Source organism: Antechinus flavipes, chromosome 2 (assembly GCF_016432865.1).
Source record: "Antechinus flavipes isolate AdamAnt ecotype Samford, QLD, Australia chromosome 2, AdamAnt_v2, whole genome shotgun sequence".
Lineage (NCBI taxonomy): Eukaryota > Metazoa > Chordata > Mammalia > Dasyuromorphia > Dasyuridae > Antechinus > Antechinus flavipes.
Window position 1 is genome coordinate 117,066,318 of NC_067399.1, and position 20,856 is coordinate 117,087,173.

At 34.2% G+C, this 20,856-nt stretch overlaps 1 long non-coding RNA gene across 1 annotated transcript in view; it reads left to right on the forward strand.

Annotated features, from left to right (window-relative positions):
• The window catches only part of LOC127548151 (uncharacterized), a 160,569-nt gene that overhangs the window by 61,061 nt on the left and 78,652 nt on the right, over positions 1–20,856 (forward strand). The gene's annotated exons all lie outside the window — the stretch shown is intronic.

Below are 20,856 nucleotides of genomic sequence, written 5' to 3' on the forward strand. Positions count from 1 at the left end.
ACTGGCCTCTGAATCAGGGTGGAGTAGCCAATGCTGCTGTATTTTGGCTACGAGCCTCTTACTAGATTCCTACAGCATGGGTGGACCCTGGGTCCCTGCACTGTGCCTTTGCTGGGCCACCTCCCCTTTATCCAATTGAGGGACACCTTTCATGAAATTCTTCCAAAATATCTTATGGTGAAAATTTGTTATACTTCAAAAATGTTTGGATTCTGTCACTCCAAAACTTGTTCAGAAGCTTGATCTGATGTTGATCTAGGAGAAGCAAGAAATAGCTCAAACCAAGACTTGTCTACTTTCCACCATTGGCTCTGATTCAATAGATGCTTGTTTTCTGACACATACACATATTTATAAAGCTATTATAGATAGATAAATGTAACTTTGTACCCTCAGTAGGGACAAGAAAAGATAAATTTAATTTCTACACACTTGGAGATGGTCTATGTACTTCTGAAAAAGCAAGGATAATATAGTGCATAATTATACTACTGTATTTGGCAGAATAGATTTTCATGAACATGTTTTATGTATGTATGTATGCATGTTGACAGGCGATTCCTTTCATTAGAAAAAATCCATTAACCTAATGCCTAGATCCTTATGAAATGTGCCCAGTTTTAAAATGATACCAAGGGCAAGTTATAATTTTGACTTGGTAAATATAAGCCTTGTCTTCACTCTTCTTCAAGGATGAGCCAAATTTCTTCTGCTAAATTATATTTATAATAGAATACAAACCAAAGGTTTGCATAATGAAAACAAAGTGGTATTGACTAGTATAAAATGAAGATAATATGAATTTTCAAAGTATTTTTTTCATTTTTTATTTTCAAAGTATTTTCTGCAGAGAGCTTCAAAAACAAGATAGAGCCAACAGCTACTTTATTTTTAAAATAAAAAAGAAAATGGCAAAAGCAAAGGTTCTGGATCTTTCTTTAATGTGTCATAGATTCATTTTACTGGTTGAGGAAGATTTTGGACCTCTTCTCAGTGTCTGTTGCCTTTATTCCTTATGGAAACAAATGCCAAATTTTAATTAAAGTTTAGCAAAAATAGAGCTGAATTTTTCTTTCCGTTTAAATTCATGGAACTATTGAAAACTGGATTTTGAATTGAAAACTCCTGGTCCAAAGGCTAAGGAAGAGGATAGGCTTGATAAGAAAGGATATTTTTACCCTCAGATGGAAATGGGAAAAGGGAAAGAAAGGGTATAATGGAATTATAAACATCCTTTCATATGTTGTGACTCCAGGTCATTCAGCCCACAAACATTTGCTAAGGACCAAATATGTGCTGGACACTGAGAATATAAAGAAAGGCAAAAAAAAAAAAATTCTCTGCTCTCAAAGTGCCCACAGTCTAATGGGGAGACCACAGGCAAACAACTTGTACAATCGAGGTTTCTAAAAGTAAGATTTAAACTTGAACATAAAGGGAGACGATGAGGTTGGGAGTCTGAGATAATAAAGAAGACAATCTCAGGCAAGAAGTACATATAGTCTGAGTACTTGAAGTTGGGAGATGGATTGTATTTTGTAAAGAATAGTAAGGGAATCAGTGTCAGATGTAAAGGTGTAAAGTTGTAAGGTAAAAAATTGGAAAGAAGGAGACATGTGATTAATTCTTTAGAATGTCAAACTGAGGGTTTTGTTTTCAATCTTAGAAGTAATAGAGTGCTAATGGAATTCATTGAGTTGAGAACTGACTGCACTTTAATAAGATCAGATCAACAGATGAGTGGAGGATAGAATTGGAGTAAGGAGATACTTGAGGTGGGAATCCCAACTAGAAGGCTATTTTAAAAGCCTAGACTTGAGATGATAAGTAGTGGCAGTGCCAGAGAAAAGGAAAAAAAAAACACTTAGAGAAATGCTTTGGTAGTAAAATCAACAGAACTTGACAACAGCATGGGAGAACAAACATAAAAAGGACTGGAGGAGTCAAAAATGGCATTTAAGTTGTAAGCCTGGGTAACTGCAGGAGGGGTAGTCCCATTGAAAACAAAACTTAACATGTCCAAAATTGAACTCCCCCCTTCCTCAAAATTGTCTCCTCTCCCTAACTTTCCTGCAAGATTCTTTTGTCATCTAACTATACATGCCTAATAGATGATTTGAGATGTTGAATTGGGTAATTAGATTTTAGAACCATCTGTTTGGATATGATCATTGAATTCATTGGGGTTGATGAGATCATTGAGGGAGATTATAAAGCAGGAGAAGAGAAGACCAAGAATTGAGCATGGGGGAAGATATCAACCATTAGAAGGCATGATTTAGATAAAAATCTATCAAAGGGAACTGAGAAAAACAGATAGGTAAGAGGAGAATCAGGCTACCATAAAATGAAGTTTGAAAAAAAAGGTCAGTAGATTTGGCAAGTTCTTACTTGGTCATTTTGGATCATTGGTCATTTTGGAGAGATCAGTTTTGGTATAAAGATGAGGTTGGAGGACAGACTGTATAGAGTGAGAGGAAAATAAGTGGAGAAAATTAGTAAGAGTCAACTTTCTCAAGGTTCATGTTCAGAAAAGGAAGGAGAAAGATCATTTGAGAATTAATAGGGATAAATGGATCATGTGATAGATTTTTGAAGACAGGGAAAATATGATCATATTTTTAGTCAGTAGGGAAGTAATTAGTAGAAAAAGAAAAACTGAAGGTAAGTTAATATCCAATCCAGAGATAGTGCGAATGATAGAGAATTTAGGCAATCTATTAGAAAATCTGGATGGAATTAGATAATTTGTTCACTTGAAGGAATTTGTTAAGAAGAGCCACCTTCATGTAGATAGAGGAATGAAGCAGAAGATGGTGACAGAGATATTTGAATGATATGAGATGAGGAGGAGGAGAAAGAAAGAATTATTTGTGAAGGAATTAATTTTTTTAGTGAAATGTGAGATAATATTCTCAACAGAAAGAGGAGGGGGAGGGAATGAAAAGAGGATGGGATGAGAGAGATGAAAGATTTGGAAAATCTATGGTGAATAGTGAGTTAATTAAGAACACATAGAAGGATTGCCTCTTATAGTGAGGCAATTTTATGTTATTGGTTATGTTATATAACCAGACAAAATTATGTTATATAAATTTGTAGTGGATCCAATCAATGTATTTTCCTTATTTTCTATAATTCATGTGAGTAGGACCAAAAAAACTTGATAGTGGGAGTAATCCAAGCTCTAAATATTGCAAGGGAATATCAGTGCTAGGACTGGAGGTCAAAGATCTTGAGACATTATGACTATAGCAGAGTTGAACTTGTTCATCAATGGGTCATATTAGGGAAGGTAGTAGATGTAGCCAATGTAGGAGTGATGGCCAGGAAAAGGACTGAAGGGTTGGAGATAATGGTGAGGAAGATAGGGTTTAGGGTTGTATGGAAGAAAAGGTAGAAAAGCAAAAGATTGTGATCAGGTAAGAGAATTTCAGAGGATATGAATGTGGAAATGGAACATTTGTAGGTGATGGCAAGATCAAGGGCATATAATAGTCAAAGACCAGGAAAAGGCTTTCCAGCTGCTGATGATAAAAGTGAAAACTTTTCAAAATAGCTAAGTTCTGTAGCTTGACTATTTGGTTATCAGAATAATAGGTGGCACATAGATGATGGATCAAAGACATGCTACAAATCTGTTTCCCTGATTGTTCTGCCTTGTTCTTTTGGTAAGGAATACCTTTTCTTGCTTCTTGTTTCCTTTCTATTTCAGATTCAACTATTACTTTCTCTCAATTCTTTCCAAAGAGAGGATCTGATAAAGCAATTCTCATAAAGGTGTAAAGAAAGACACAGAATCCATAGTTCATACTAGTGATGCCAATACTGAAAAGTGGATTTATATTATTGTAAATATTCCTAGATTTTGAGATTTTTAGGAAAATATACAACTTGAAACCTTAATGTATGAGCTTAACTTTATTTTATTTTATTATTATTATTATTATTTTTTTTTTTTGTGGTGGAGGTGGGGGGGTGCAGTTGCTTTTCCAGATGACATCATGCCATTCATGTTCATGCTTCTTATATCTATTTTTCTTTGAATGTTATGTTGCTTTAATATGAGCTGCCACAAGCAATAATGGTTCTGGGTCAAGATTTAATTTCTATTAAAATGGTTTAATTGGAATATCCCCATCTGAGGAAGCAAGGGAAAACCAAATCTTCTTATATTAGATATGATCTAGTCAAAATGGAAAGTTCAGATTCTTCTGGCACATGAAGTACATTTATGACATTTAAGCTTTTCACATTTATCTTATTATGTTTTCTTTTTTAGCTCCTTAAAGATAACGAATGAGTTTTGCTTCATACCCACAACTTGAGATATGGTGTGACTTGACCCTTCTGATGATAAAATTCCTTTTGGAAATACTTACTTTTAATTTATAGACAAGAAACCATAAGTATGCTGGCTGGGACTACCAAATGACCAGCATGGTTGGTTTACCTCATTAAACTACCATGGAAATATTTTATTCATATTGCAGGAGTCTAAGGGTCATCATTATTTTTACAGAAAAGTATAATATCACCTTTGGAAGTTGGCAGGGATTCAATTGTTATATCCTTTTGGTATTCTACCTAACGTCCTATTGTCTCAACAGTTAAATAACATCTCTTTTCACCCCTTTACCACTTTCTTCTCCCCAACACTCTGGTTAGTAGAAGGCAATCTTTTTATAATTTTATCAAGACACTGTATTCTATGATTTTTTCTGGTTTATTTGAAAGCACTGAATTTCTCTGGTTCTTTGGAAAATCTATCTAAACTATACTTTGTCATCCCGTTTGGATTTTTCCATTGTGTTTTCAAAATAGCTGCTAATTTGCTAATCAAAATGTTTTACTTTTGTGCAATGAAATATTTTCATGACTGAAGAGGATAAAGTCAATGTTTGGCAAGGTAGTAAAATTAATAATTATAAAAATAACATTCATATGCAAAGATATTACATTCTATATGGTCTGTTCATTTTGGTCTTTCTTTCTCTTTAACAGAGGACCAAGAAAGGAAGCATTTAAAAAGAAAGATAGAAATGGATAGTTTGTGAGGCTATCCAATTCTGATTCAGAACCCTTCAAAGCAAGTGTCCTGGCTATGTACGGAAAATGGTATTAGTCTGGGGAGTGTAACAAGTGATTAGTAAATTGGGCTGCTTTCAACACAACATAACAGTATAGAATACATATGGATTAGTGCTCTTGTCAAAGTTTTTGTTCTATGAGGCCCAGTTGACATGAGTGGAGGAGTAGCTGAGACAAAGATTTAACCAGAAAAACAAATTTTCCATGCTAATCCTACTGGGAACTCATTATTAAGTCTTCACATTCCATTTGTTAGCAGTTTGTCACCTTCTTAAATTCAGAATGACTGAAACTCATCTTACATTTCTGGCAAACTGTTGGGATATAGCCATTTTAGTCACAGTGGACTTTAAAGAAGACTTAAAGATCTTAAAGCAGAAGTGAATGTCTTTCAACTTACTTCTCTTGGAACTAGCAGCAGCATTACAGATCTTTTCTTTTGCAGCTGCTTAGGGGAAAGACTGTTTACTCTGGACAATACACATGTGTTTGAGAGGATAGGCCAGTAGTAGCCCTCTATGTTATTGTTCCATCCATGGCCATATGTGCATATTAGCAACAACAAAAAAAATCACTGCATTATCCAAAAAGCATGGGGCTCTGATAAGATAAAAGCTTTTCCCCCAGAGGGGCTGGTTAGTGTGTGGGGGTGGGGACTAAGGGAAGGAAATACATTAACCCATAGTTCTGATAGAAATGGCCTTTTCCATTACAGAGAGAGTGCATACACTAAACACATGTGACTGGCAGAACTATGGGAAAGAGGCTATCCTCTCACTCTCCTCATTACTGTTTATATGGGCTAGTAAGTAGTTAGAATATGGGGGAAATGGTGATTGTCCCAATGGGAAGTGGGCCATGAAAAAAAGAGTGAGTTAAAGTAAAGGGCTCTGATGGAGAAAGGGTATTAGAGCCAACAGAAACCACGAACACTTGGAAGCTAGTACTCTCTTTTGTAAGAGTTCATATACTGTTCACTTCTTTTCATTGTCCTGCTTTAGGAGTCTATAGCCTCTGGCTTGCTTTATAGTCAAATATCTGGCTTTCATAGGAAGAAAAAGAAAAATCAATCCACTAGAGACTTTTTTTTTTCATTCAGGTCATAGCTGGTAGACACCACCTCAGTAGAAACTAGGCTGCATTCAGCACCTTCCTAATTTTCTTGGGTTCCATTGTGGAAGCAAGTTTGAATATTGCCTGAATATGTGGAACTTGGCAAGATGGTCTTTGAATGATTCTTCTAAGTATAATTTTATCATATTTCTTATGTAATAAGGGGAATTGTGATATATCTCTGAATCATTAAAAGAAATGCAAAATGACATTTGGGAAGTTTCTGTGTATCAATTTTGTACTGGAATTTAGACTGGTAAAAAAAATTGAAAAAAAAATTTGTCCAATCTTCACATTTTGCAGATTTCAAAAAATTGGACCAATGGATTCCTCACTATACTAATTTCTTAATAAAAAATTTGCAGTGAATATTTATCAGGTCTAGAGGTTGCTTTATAACCCAGATTCAGGATAAAGGACTTTGTTGTATGTCAGAGAAAATTTTAAAATGACATCTTCTATATAGCACTATCAATTGGAGGTTTTGAAAATTCATTGCAATAATAAGCAGCAACATAGTGCAAAATAAATAATTGTCCTCTATGGAGGGTAGATTTCTCTTACATTAAAAATATTGTTCTTATAATGATCTTTGATGCTCCTACTCCTATCTGCACCCTTCTACATGTTGCTCCCTAAATAATTGTCTCCCTTGCCTACTCCTATTTACCATTCTAGAGTATGTTATTAACTAGATGAAAAATTTAATTAGCAAAGTAGCACATTTACTAGATGTATGCTCAGAAACAATTGCTTTGTTCCAGTAATACCAACTACTTTCCCTAAAGCCTGGAGCTGGTCTTGACTTTGCTGATGAGCCAGAATTCAGAGAATTCAGAGGAATCATTGACTGCCATAGACAACATTGTCTTTGCTCTATTGCTCCCCAGTAAGTCAGAAATGAATTTATTCAATCTTCAGTGATGAAGTTGGACAGCCTGAGATGAAAAAGGCATTGATTCTAACAGTGACAGACTGAGCAGTGTCTAGTACTTTGGTCACATTTACATAAACTTTAGAGAATTGTAGTCTATAGCACCATCTCTAAATATGCAAGATTCAATACACAAATAGAAAGAGATCCAGCTTCAATACACAGATAAAGATCTAGAAAGATATGGGTTCAAATTCTTGTACTTCAGTACATCAAAATCACCATGATTTCACTGGTGTGCATATTGTCTCCACAGAAACACATCCCACTTACTCCATACCTCATTCTTTATGAATTTGTTGCCAAGAGGTCCAATATTCTACTGTTAAACTTCTGCAAACTGAATTAGTCTTATCCTGATTAGAGTCACAGTCCATCAGATGTGCTCACACTCAAAGTCTTTCTAACTTGTTTTATTTTAATGTTCTTGAAGAACATTCTCTATGCTGTGCTATCAGAGCAGGACATGAGTGGAGGACTAAAAAACTTATGATTGAAAAGAAATAGTTGAGCAATAAGGTTAAATAATTTTTGGTTCCTAAAATAATTATCTAATTTTAAATGAAGGCAGGAAAAGAAGAATTTAGTTACATAGTTCAGAATACATTTGTCACTTTCTTCTTTATAGTACAATGAAGCTTATCTTTGACTGTATCTAGTAGTTGTGGGATATCCAAGAAAGTTATTGTCTTATCTCTAATGAAATCATCAAAATCATAATGATTGTTTTAAAAAAGGAAAATCATAAAAGGTAGGTTTCCATAATATCAATGTTGAAAGCCCAAAGATTTTCTAGAGCAATTTATGCCTGAATAAAAATCTTTTCTCTAAAATACCCAAGAAGTGGTCATTGAGTTTTCAATTGAAGACTTCCAGCAGGGAGCTGAACCATTCATTATTTCCTTGTATGGCTTATAACCTAATAAAATTTTGGGTAGCTCTATTGTTAAGTTTTTTTTTTAATATGAAATCTGAATTTGCTTCTTTTCAATCTTTACCTATTGTTCCTAATTATATCCCCTCCAGCAAAGCTGAACAATTTTGATATTTCTTTTATATGATAACTTTTCAAATGAATAGCTATCAGGTACCCCATTGGTTCCGGTATTTGGTTGTTGTCCTTTGTTTTTGAAGAGGATCCAAATAACATCATTATATCGGAGTCAAAGTGCAGTGTGTCCAACTGTGGCTAATCAGATCAATATAAGCTCAGAAGGCTCACCACAGATCTGGCACAAATAGATCATATTTACTGGAGATGTCTCTCAATTTGTACATTTTACATTTCTTTTAATTTACTGTGTTTATAAAGCACAGAGCCTTCTTTGATGCAGACATACTATATTGGGCAATCTTGTGCCAGTGTCTCTCATGTTTCTCAATTGATTCCAAAGTTCTTGAGAAAGATCTTGAGAGTGTCCTTGGATTGCATCTTTTGATCTCCATGTGAGTACTTGTCTTGTGTGAGTTCTCTGTAAAACAGTCTTTTAGGCAAATTTTTGACATTTGAACAACATGGGCAGGGCATTGGAGTTGCACTCTCTGAAGCAAAGTTTGAATGATTGGCAGTTCAGCTCAAGAAAAGACACATCATGATTGGAAGGAAACCTAATACCTCTTCTCTTCTACACTTTCCTTCAGAACTTCCCATCCTCCACTAGTCATTCTTCATTGAGTTAAACATTCCTAGTTCTGTCAATTGGTATGTATGAACAAAATTCCCCTCTTTATCTTTGCTATTATCTTCAAGTCCCTTTCCTGTTTATTAATGATCTTCCTAAAATGTAGCACCCAATATTGAACCTCCAACTTCATATATGGTCAAAACAGAGCAGAGTAAAGCTAGACAGGCACTTCCCTGATCCTATATACTATGCTGCTCTTAATTTAATTCTAATTGCATTAACTTACTTAACTGTCATATCACTCTGATTACTCACAATAACCTTACAATTCACTAAAAAACTCCAATGATTTTTCAGATTGCCATATCTCTACCACATTTTTCTCAGATTTTATAAATTCAAGAATAATATTACATATATAATGTGTGTATGTATATATATATATACACACACTCACATATATAATGTATATACATACGTATTTACAATATAACATTATATTTACATCTATATGTATACACATGTGTGTATACATAATATACAAATACATATATCTACATAAAACTATCCATCCATCGTCTATTTATATATCTATGACTAAAGTTGATAGTTAAATTTTCAGTGTGATAATTTATGCCTTGAATATTTAATTTTGTCTGAACTTAACAAAGTGCTGAAAAAATTAATAGTGAAGATTAAACTTGAAAGTTCAAAGAGCTTGGTATTAAACATTTATCAGCATGTCCCTATTGAGGACCATTGTTTTGTAAGAAAAGAAGAATGGAGTCACTTCAGAGAAACTTGGAACTACTTCTGTGAACTGATACAGAGAAGTGAGCAGAGATAAAATAATTTCTACTATAATATTAGTATTATAAAAGTGGACGATTTTGAGAACTGATAAACTGATGAAGAATGAAATTAGCAGAACCAGAAGAATGATTTTACATAATTAACCATTAATGCAGAAAAAAGCAACTTCTAAAGTTGCAAAACTCCTGATAAATACATTGACCATTCCTGATTGTGGAAGACTAGTGATGAAACATGTGATCTATTACTGAAACATGACAGATTTAGAGTTTTGAATGAGACATAAATATTTTTGTATAAGCCACGGAGGGATTTTGTTTTGCTTGAGTATTCATATTTGTTAAGAGAAATTTATTTTTATTTTTTTCCCTCAGGGAAGTTGGAATCAGGAAAGAAAATAGATTTTTCATTAAAAAAGAGAGATTGGGGGCAGAATGTGAAATGCTGCATCTACTGTCAGATGGTCGGTATATTATTAATTTTACTTAACTGTTTTAGCATCATTGTAAGGGATCTTTCACAAAGTGTGGGTAATAGGAGTAATTTGTAAATATGAATAATGCAAAAAACTTAATTATTATGTCAGTAATATAAAATATATATCAATAAATCAAAAAAATTAAAGCATAAGACAAAAGGAAGTTGCAATTTTAACCCTAACTATTCACACAGATAAAACCAAGTGGATCAAGGATGCCTATTACCTAGACTGAGCTGAAGTTGGATGGACAGCCATATATCTGGACAGTAATAATCAAAGAACAATACATGTGGCTCAAAATATAATTGGAGGAGAGGGGTAGATTGACTTATCTTTGGAAAAATGAACAGTATTGTTCAAGATCCCAAGATTCCCTATGGAATGCTACTGTTTCTAAAGAATTAACGTTGACAATCACTCAAAGGGAAATGGAGAGATACATGGATGGATGAGCTTGCATCTGCAGAGAAGTGACTTAAAGGATATTATCAGAAAGACATTCCTCAAGAAAAAAGTGATGAATCAAACATAAGAAATAATTGAAAGTCTTTATGTTCTATTGGTATCTACATGATTTCAAGGAATTTAGAGGAAAACCCTTAGCATATAAGTTAGGGGAAGATTAATGGGAAAATGTGGGCAAATATCACCCAAGATGAAAAGGTGTGGATTGGTTGCATTTAAAGTCTTTGCATGCAGTATTCACTGGTCTGTTGTAGAATCAAAAAATGTTAACTTCAGATTTTTGGTTTTGCCTTAATTTTTACTGAGACACTACTGGGGACAGGGTAGAAGATATAAAGCTATTGCTTTATTGGATATTTGGAGAGAGAGAATTAAATTAGGGCCTATATTTTTGAAGAAAAGCACTAGGAAATGTTTTTGGGGGCTAATGTGTATATGTGTGTGTATATATATATATATACATATATATATATATATATATAATATGTATGTATTTGATATAGTTTTCATGATAAAAAAAATCTAATATATGTTGAAATCATGGTCCATTTGGTTGGCTCCATTCTACTTATAACTGCGTTTCCCTCAAGCAAAACATCCTGGTGTACTCAATTTGGTTTTGTCCATGATTCTTTTAGTGCTATTGCATTCCCTTTTTTCACATTATTATTCATTATACTTGTCCAATCTTTGATTATCCATGATATACATGTCCAATCTTTGATTAAAGGGGGAGAAGAGAGGAATTATTGTGTATTCCTCACTTTTTCCCCCCTTCCATTGCCCGGTATAGTGTCTCATGTATAGTAAGCCTTTGATATATTTTTGTTTAATTTGGATTGAACTGAATTAAAACTGGAAGAGACTCACCATTGTGCACATTGTCAAGACCTTTTTATTTATTGTCAGTTGGCTAATCCTACTCCCAATTGAGTCATCAGTTGCAGTTCCTGCAACTACTCTAACTTCCACACCCTGGACCAGAATTCAGAATATCACATCAGTCATCTTTCAACTGTTGCTCTAATCAACAGTTTCACAGAACTTGATCTCGCCTTTCATTTAATTTGTGTCTTCTTCCCTGGCTGCTGACTCAATCAGAAGAAAATGACTATCTCAACACATAAATATAATTCTGCAATCCTAATTTTCTTCCCACCCTAGCACTAATCAGTCTGTCATCTTTTCATAACCTCCATTAAGTATCTCCTAATTTTTTAAGGACGAATATGATATTGCCAATCAGGATATCTTTGGTATCTGTTTATATATCAAATATACCATGATGTGATTTGGTAGGAGATGGAAACTAGATAGGCATATTGCAGAATTATGAAACCTTAAAAATGTGAGAGATTCCTGAAATCACATAGTCCAATCCATATAGGATTAAAGATCTTCTTTACAATTTATTTGAAGGGGCCTTCTAGCCTTTGCTTAGAGCCCTCCAATGAAGGGAAACATAACTGTCAGAGGCAATGCACTCTGCTTTTGGATAGTTCTTATTATTCACAAGATAATTTTTCCTCCTGATCTCAAGCTTACATTTTCTGCTTTCATTCATCACTATTAAATCTTCCTTCTGGAACCCAGTTGATCTAACCCATTTTTATCACTGACATTAACTCAAATGCTTTAAGACAGCTTTTTGACAACTCTGTTTTGTCAGAAAATCTGAATTGATTAGCTTGTCTTTCTTTCTAAAAGGCATATTTTTACCTCAATATCCTCTGTTGATGTCCAGTTTCTTATTTGTCAGTAAATGAACATTTAATAAGCATCTGCTCTATGCTAGACACTGTGCTAAGCACTAAATATATAATTAAAAAAAAACCTGTCCTTGCCCTTGGGGAGCTTACATTCTTTTTTTTTAATTAAAGCTTTTTTATTTATAAAACATATGAAAGGGTAATTTTTCAACATTTACCTTTGCAAAACCTTCTGTTCCAAATTTTCTTCTCCTTCTTCCCATCCCCTCCCCTAGATAGCAGGTAGTGCACTACATGTTAAATATGTTAAAATATATGTTAAATACAATATATGTATACATATTTATACAGTTACCTTGGAGCTTATATTCTAATGGCCTATTAGGCATCTACAATTAGATGTACTATAAACTGAACATATTTTCCTCACATTCTTCCAAACATTTGGAGGTAGCTGGCAGTATAGTAGATAGAGCTCTGGATCTGGTCAAATCTGGTCTCAGACACTTATTAGCTTTGTAAGGCAAGACACTTCTTCAACTATAAAATTGGAATAACAACAAGAGCACCTACCTCATAGTGTTGTTGTGAAATCAAATGAAATGTTTTAAAAATCAATTAACACAATGCCTGGCATATGGTAAGCATTATACATAAATGTTTTCATCTTCTATCCCTCATTGCCTTCTAAAATTCTCTATTACTCTTTTGGGTACTACCATCATATGAACTTCCCAGACATGAACTTTATTCTCCTTTTTTCTTTTTCATCCTCCCCATTTCCTATTGTTAAGCTCTGTTTATTTTGCCTTTATAAAATCTTTTGAACATGTCCCCTTTTCTCTTCTGCTATTGCCATTACCTTGTTATAGACCCTTATCTCTTCAAACCTGGATTATTGCAATAGTCTGCTGGTTGGTTTATCTGCCATAAACTTCTCCTTATTATATTCAGCTGTCCAAGTGATTTTCCTAGAGCATAGATTTGGTATTTGAAGCTCTTCATAATCTAATTCCTTGCTTTACATTTCCTATATTCTTATACTTTATACCCCCCAACTCCAAACTCAGTCCTTTTTCACTGGCTGTTCCTCACTTATGGAATGTTTTCTATTTCATCACTTACCTCCTGGCTCCCTTAAAGTTCTAGCTAATATTTCACCTCTACAGGAAGCCTTTCTTAATTTCTCTTAAGATTAGTGCTTTCCTTCTGATTATATCCAATTTTTTATCTATCTATCTGCCATCTATCTATATCTTGATTGTATATACTTGTTTGTGTGTGGTCTTCCCATTAGACTGGGAGCCTTTTAAAGGCCTTTTTTATACCCCTTATTACTATGGTATTTACTTGAAAAGAAAAAAAAAAGTTTATTAACTAACTTACTGTTTAAGCTTATTCTATTTTCTCCACATGTTGATGGTCTCTTCTATCTATAATGATCAATGACCAACTTAATATATGACTACAATGAACCACTTCCCAAGTTATACTTAGCTGTAATACTACCAAATATAACTCATCTAATAATATTACCTAAGGTCTTTTCTTTCACTTACTGATGATGATTATTTGAGTCTCTGATAGTAGACAATGTTTCTCAGACTAATGTAACCTCATTTCCAAAGCCCATTGGTATTAGATTCTCTTCTTGTTGGAGAGACTAATTTTCCAGGACTTCTTGAGACATGGTAGAGAGTTAGGGAGAGTTCCCTAAGAGACTGGAAACTTGAAAAGAATTCAAAGAAAATGAAGAGCCTTTGGCTCCTGCCAACTCTGTCTTTTCTCTCAAGCAGATATGGGGCACTAATCTTAACCAACAAGGAGAAGACCAGTACCAATGGGCTTGGGGATTTTGTTACAATCTAGAATCATAAATTTAGTGCTGCAATGAATATTAGAGAAGATCAAGCACAAACTCTTCATTTTATAGAGGAAGAAATTAAGTTCCAAAGGAATGTAAGATTTGAACTGAGGTACCTGACTAAATCCATGCTGACTCATCCTACTATTCACATTTTGTTTCTTCTGTGATGCATAGTAAGTTGTCAGAAAATTCAATTATTACAATTAATTCTTTTGTTAGGAAAGATAGGTCAATAAAATGATGTTTTCTGATCATGGCATTGGGGCCACATAGCTATAATGACAAAATGAGCTTTTCCTCACTAGGGCCTTTATTTCCACCAGATGTATATGATTGACCTCTCTGAATTTGGAGAGCTCCAGTTCCCAATCCATGTTGTTTGGGAAGAGGTATATTATAGAGCACTTAACAAAGCAGACAAGAGTAATTCCTTAGGGAAATTGTGAAAGAGATTACTACTACTTCCAGTAATACAATTTATGCTTTCTGAAAGAATATTAATTTGGGTTCTTTTCCAAAAAGAAAAAAAAAACAGTTCTTTCTGTGTGTTCAACACTATGACAACTTTAGGAATGTTATTTGCTGGCCAGGATTGTCTTGCCATCATTAGTTTGAATGAAATCTTCCCTTTTTAGTGATATTATAATGTCAGTAGAAAGTGGAAAGGAAACACTAATATATTGTCCAAGCAAAACCAAAGATTTCCAGTGGGAATTTTTTACCATTTAGAAGACTTATAATGAAGTGTTGTATCAGTTGACACTATTTGACTTTACAGAGAGGTGGATTCAACAAAATGTCATGAAAGAAAATCAGCCATTTAAAAATTGCTTTTAGCAATTGAAATTAGGTAGGGTTAACATGAAATTTATGGAATTGTAGTGGTACTGAACAAAAAAAAAATCTAATAGCTCTTCAACTCTCTTCCTTCTTCCATCAAGAATGTATACTTAAGTCTTCTCACAACTAATAGAGTAATTCAAAGGCTTAATGAGTTTCATCTCCATAGTAATAAAAAAAAATCTTCAAAGTACCTAATTATCTATGTGTACTAAATGCTATATTAAACTATTTTATCAGAGAAAGCAGCTAGTTGGTACAGTGGATTAGAATGGATACCACCCTGGAGGCAAAAGGAACTAAATTCAAGTCCTGCTTCAGACACAAGTTCACACATTCAGTCTAATATGAAAAGCATTTTACATCACTGATGGATGGAACTTTTTTCCATGGGATGGGGAAAAGATGTAGACTTATGATTTAATGGGTGATGGAAGTGGTTGGCAAGGACATTTTTTCTTTCAAATCATTATCAAAAACTCTTCTGTGACTATTTTAAGGAATTTCCTAGTTTAAATGATTTGCCCATGATCAAACAGCTGGTATGTGTCAGAAGTGGGGTTTGAATACAGCTTTTCCTGATTCTGAAGGTGGTTTTCTCTACTCCAACATGATGACTCTCATTAGGAAGTAAATTAAAACTAGCAGAAATAAACAAACAGACGGAGTATGAATTGAAAATAATGCTTTTATATGTAGGTAAAATGAAAATACGTTTTGCAATGTGTAAGTACATGTCTGGATATAAGGGACAGGAGATTTGGAAATTTTATGTAGAGCTTTTCCTTTATCAATTCAGCAAGATTTCAGGGAGGAGGTGAAATTTCTAATGGTATTTCAGCAATGAATAAAAGCTTATTTTGTAGCAAAATGAAAATTTATCATAGCAATTTGAGAGGAAAGAAGACTCAAAAATCATCTAGACTAACTCCTTTTTTATGTAGGTGAGAAAACAAGTCCACAGAAATGATGTGTCCAGAAAAGGAAGCAGAAGAGCCAAGTTTTGAACATGGGTCATAGAATCATAGCATTGGATGGGACTATAGAAACCATTTAGTTCAAACCACACCTGAACATTGTAAAAAATAAATATTTCTTTCCTATATTTTGTCAACTAATTATAATGTTAGAATAAGCCTTTTTTTCATCCTCATTCAAAAACTAAATAGTATGTGAAATCTCTCAGAGATTTACTCCAGTCAAAATCTAATCAGGCAGTAAAAGAAATTCTAATTTTGGACTAATTAATATATTCTGGCTCATTGTATTTGCTCAGACAAGTCTGGAAAAAATGTTGATTCTCTCTAGTAACAAGGAAGGTGAAATTGATATCTTTTTGATCAAGAGGAGGGAACTAAGTAACATAATCCAAGATAGCCCACTTTTCTTTGTGTTAGCCAATCAGAGGTGATTAGGAACACCCTTCAGGAACACCTCCTTTTGGAAGTACACATAAATTGTGAATATAGTACTATTAATTATCTTTGGTCTAAGAGAAATAGCCAAGCAACTATCCTTTTAGTAATCACCTGCTTGCCCGATTAATAAAATGATTAATTACCTAGAAATTATCAAATCATAATCACCATAATATAAATGCCCTCTATAACACTAATAAGTGGACATCCAGTCTGTGCAAGAAGAACTTCAAAGGGGAGAAAACTAGGAGCAAGCTCCTAAGTTAGCTTACTGCCCTTTTAGAAAGCTGTAACTATGAGAACCACCTCTTCCATCTTGTTCTGTCCCTTTTGGTTAAACATAACATGCTTTACTCTTCCCTGCCAATATGTTTGCATACTTAAATAAAACCATCATGTATCTCCTTAGTCTCTTTTCTCTAGGCTAAAGATCAATTCTTCAAATTTCATATTCAGAGCTTTCCATTGCATCTATTACCTGGAGCTTGGAAGACAGAATGAGGAAGAAGACGATGTTTTGGAGAATATCCAGGTATAGAAATAGAGAAAGACAATTGACTAAAAGGTAAAATGTCTGCTCTGAGTGGAAAGCTGGATATGAAGGTAGAAAAAGCTAACTTGGTAAATGGGATTGGTGATGAGGTTGAGGTAATAGGCCAATGTTCACATTTTTGTTCTAGATACAAGGAGAGATTTATGGTGTTGTTGATGAAGTGGGATAGAAACATTTGATTTTCTGGGTGAAATTGATGGGGAAAGAGTAGGAAAGTAGAAGAATGGAGCAGTCCTATCAATTTTCCATTACTTCCCAAATATTGCTAATGCAATTTGACTAGATCCTACTTCTGTCCTCTTTGTTCCTTATCTTATGTTATATTTGCTTCTCTCTCTCTCTCTCTCTCTCTCTCTCTCTCTCTCTCTCTCTCTCTCTCTCTCTCTCTCTTTGTATATACATGTATATATACATATACATACATATATATATACATATACATACATACATATATATTGCATTCCTTCAATGAAACAGGCAGCTAGGTGGCACAGTGGTTAGGGTGCTGTCCCTGGAGTCAGGAAGATCTTTCTTCCTAATTTAGAATCTGGCTTCAGGTACTAAATTACTATATGATCAGGGGCAAGTCACTTAACCCTGTCTGCCTCAGTGTCCTCTTCTATAAAATGAGCTGGAGAAGGAATGGTGAACTATGCTAGTATCTCTGTTAAGAAAACCTCAAAAATGGGATGATGAAGAGTTGGACTCAACTGAAAAATAACTGAATAGCAAAGTGGAATGTGAGCTTTTTGAGAAAAGAGGCTCTTTTATAAAAATCTTTATATCTTTTATATATTTATTTTATATCTTTTATATATTTCTGGTGCCTATTGCTGTTCTTAGAAATATGAATCAAAAACACTTTGGCAGCTCACATTCTAATTGAGAAAAATAACACATAAAAGAAAAAAAATTCAGCTGCAGGTGGTGGTGAAAAGATCTAGAAGTAGGAAGAATACAGTGGTAGAACCCAGAGATCCTTCAGTTGCATTTGTAAGTTACATGAAAAAATTCTGGGTATCTGGTAGGTACAGAAAGAGAGCTGATGATAAGACCAAATGATACTCCATCTCGCTAGAAGGAAAGAAATTGATGACTTTCATCTCATTCAAAGTGGTTATAAGGAAGTGAAGAATATAAATAGGGTTTAGGAGGTCTTAAAAAGTGTGGAGGGGTTAAAGGTAGGTGATCTCTCAGGTCCTTTTCAGCTTCAAAAACTATGCTCCTGAAGTTTACATTGTTTTTTATGTTTCAAAGAACTTTAATACACGTTATTTTATTTAATCGTAATGATAACCTATGAAGGAGGTAGAAGAGCTATTTGTCATATGAGCAAATCTCATTTGTCCAAGGCTGCAAACTAATTAATGATATGCCAAGCCACAATCCTGATTTTATTTCTAATCCTATATCCCATGCTATCCATTTAATTGACTAGCCAACCAGCAAGCTGTATATAAAATCCTTTATTGAAAAAATGGGATTGTCATCCCTGAGTTCATTGCTTCACACTTAGTAATACCGAGAGCAATGTCTGGTGTAAGATAAACACTTGATAATTGCTAGGTTTTTGAATTAAATCTAATCCCTTTTTTGATAAGTTCTTTTAGAATAAACACATTTCCATGACTTTGATTCTTCTTTTAAAGCTCTTTTTCCATCTTTTAATGATATATTTTATCTGTGGTGATTTGAAATCCCAATGACAGATTTCTATGTCTCTCTATATTCCTCATCTTATGTAGGTCTCTTGAATTCAGTTGCTTTGTTTTCTGTTTAATAATTTGTAGAATGCCACACTGAGCAAGAGTTGAACTTCCTATTTGTCTAGAGAAGAAAAGGAATTTTTTTGAACATATTTTAAGAAAATCTGACAAATTTAAACTGTTCTTAAGAAGTACAGACACAACTTCTCAATAAATGCCTTTTACTGGGAAACTGCAGCAGACGGATTTGAAGTCTGAAGAAAGGCATTGGGACTCCAGGAGAGAAAAAAAATGGAGTGCTTTTGGAAGAAATCTGGTTACCAGGGGAAAACTGTGAGTGTCTGCAGAAGGATAATGGGCCTGAGAAGAGTGATTGGGAGACTGGGAAATAACATCGAGCTTCCCAAGAAAAAAGTTGAGTGGTTGAAGAAAGACATTGGGAGTTTAAAAGAGAAACAGAGAGGCCTGGGGCTAATTTTTGCTGGTTTATTTTTTTCCCCCATTTGTTTATTTGCTACGAGTCAGATTTTGGAGCAATTAGCAAAATATCATGCAAATATTCCCAGTGTGACTACACATGAATAACTTTAATTCTGCTGAACATTTGTCTTGTTGCTACAAAATACATCTGCTATTTGCATTAACTTAATCTGTTAAGATATTGTGAACTAAATTACAGATTTCAAGAGGCATTTCGGAAGTAACTTCCATATTTTTTATTGGACTTTTTTTTTTTTTTTGATTAGGAAAGTCTGCTTTTGGGATCAAAAAGCCCCACTCCAGAGCTTCTCTTTTCTCATATGTTTTATTCATGATAACCTCCCCACTCTAACCCAACTCCCCAACCAAAAGAAAAAAGAATGCCATATCTTGTAGTGATGGTCAGGAGTTTGAGAGAGAGGACAATGTCCATTTACTGAGACAGGTTTATCTGAAATGAACAATTAGAGAAAAATAATGTCCACTGAGAAATATTTTCTAGATTAATATAATGGAAGAATAAGAAATGAAAAGAAAAAGAAGTCTACTTAAGGAATTCTGACCAGTATCCAGCTTTTAAAAAGTCATCCGAGCCGGGCATGATAGCATATGTTATAATACTGGCAAACAAAGAGGCTAAAAATGTCAGTTTTCTTGAGCTTGAGAGTTCTGAGCTGCTTTAGGCCAAACTATGTGGTTACAGAACATTGTAAGTTTGGCATTACTATGATAAGTCCTCAAGAGTGGGGAGATGTCAGGTTGCTTGTGGAGGGACAAATATCTGTCTGCTGCCAAAAATTAAGGAGCTCAAGGGAGGGAGTAACAAGCATGTGTTAAGTGCCTACTGTGTGCTGACACTATATTAAGTGCTTTAAAAATAGCATCTCATTTGATCCCAGGATAGTCAGTAGTGGGATTTGGCCCATGAGTACCCCCTGTGATTCTACCTTGAATGAATTTAAAGTTATTCTGTCTTCTAAAAAGTCAATTATTCTTTTTTTTTTCCATTTCTACTGTCACCTAGTATACTCTTTTAGCTATACTCTGGACTATTATAATAGTTTTCTCACTGGCTTTCTTGATTTCAGTTTCTTCTTCTCCAATCCTTCATGCTACTATCAGATCAACCTCACTATTTGCCCTACTCATCACTCCCAGGGTACTTTTTAGGCTTACCTCTGGATTTTTCTCTACAGATATTTCATACTCCAGGCAAATTCTAACTGTTTTCATTCTTAGATTTGTTGTTCAGTTGTTTCAATAATATCTGATGCTTTGTGACCCCATTTTTTTTTTTTTGGCAAAGATACTGGAATAGTTTTCCATTTCCTTTTTCAGATAAGAAAACTGTGACAGAGTTAAATGACTTGCCCAGGGTCACATAGCTAGTACTGTGTCTGATTCCAAATTTGAACTCAGGAAGATGTCTTCCTCATTCCAAGCTCAGTTCTCTAATCATTACATCATCTAGATGCTCCATTCATGCTTAACACCTTTTCCTAATTCCCTGTTCTCTGTTCATACTATTTCCTCTATTTAGATTTCTTTCATTAACATCTCTATCTGTAAAGGTCTTATTCATCTGTCAAAGCTCCTCCACGATGAATCTTTTCTGACTGCTTTCTCTCTATCCCAAATGACATGCTTTGTTGTTGTGTTTCAGTGATATCTGATTTTTCATGATTCCATTTGAAGTTTTCCTGGCAAAGATACTTCAGTGATTTGTCATTTATTTCTACAACTCATTTTACAGTCGAGGAA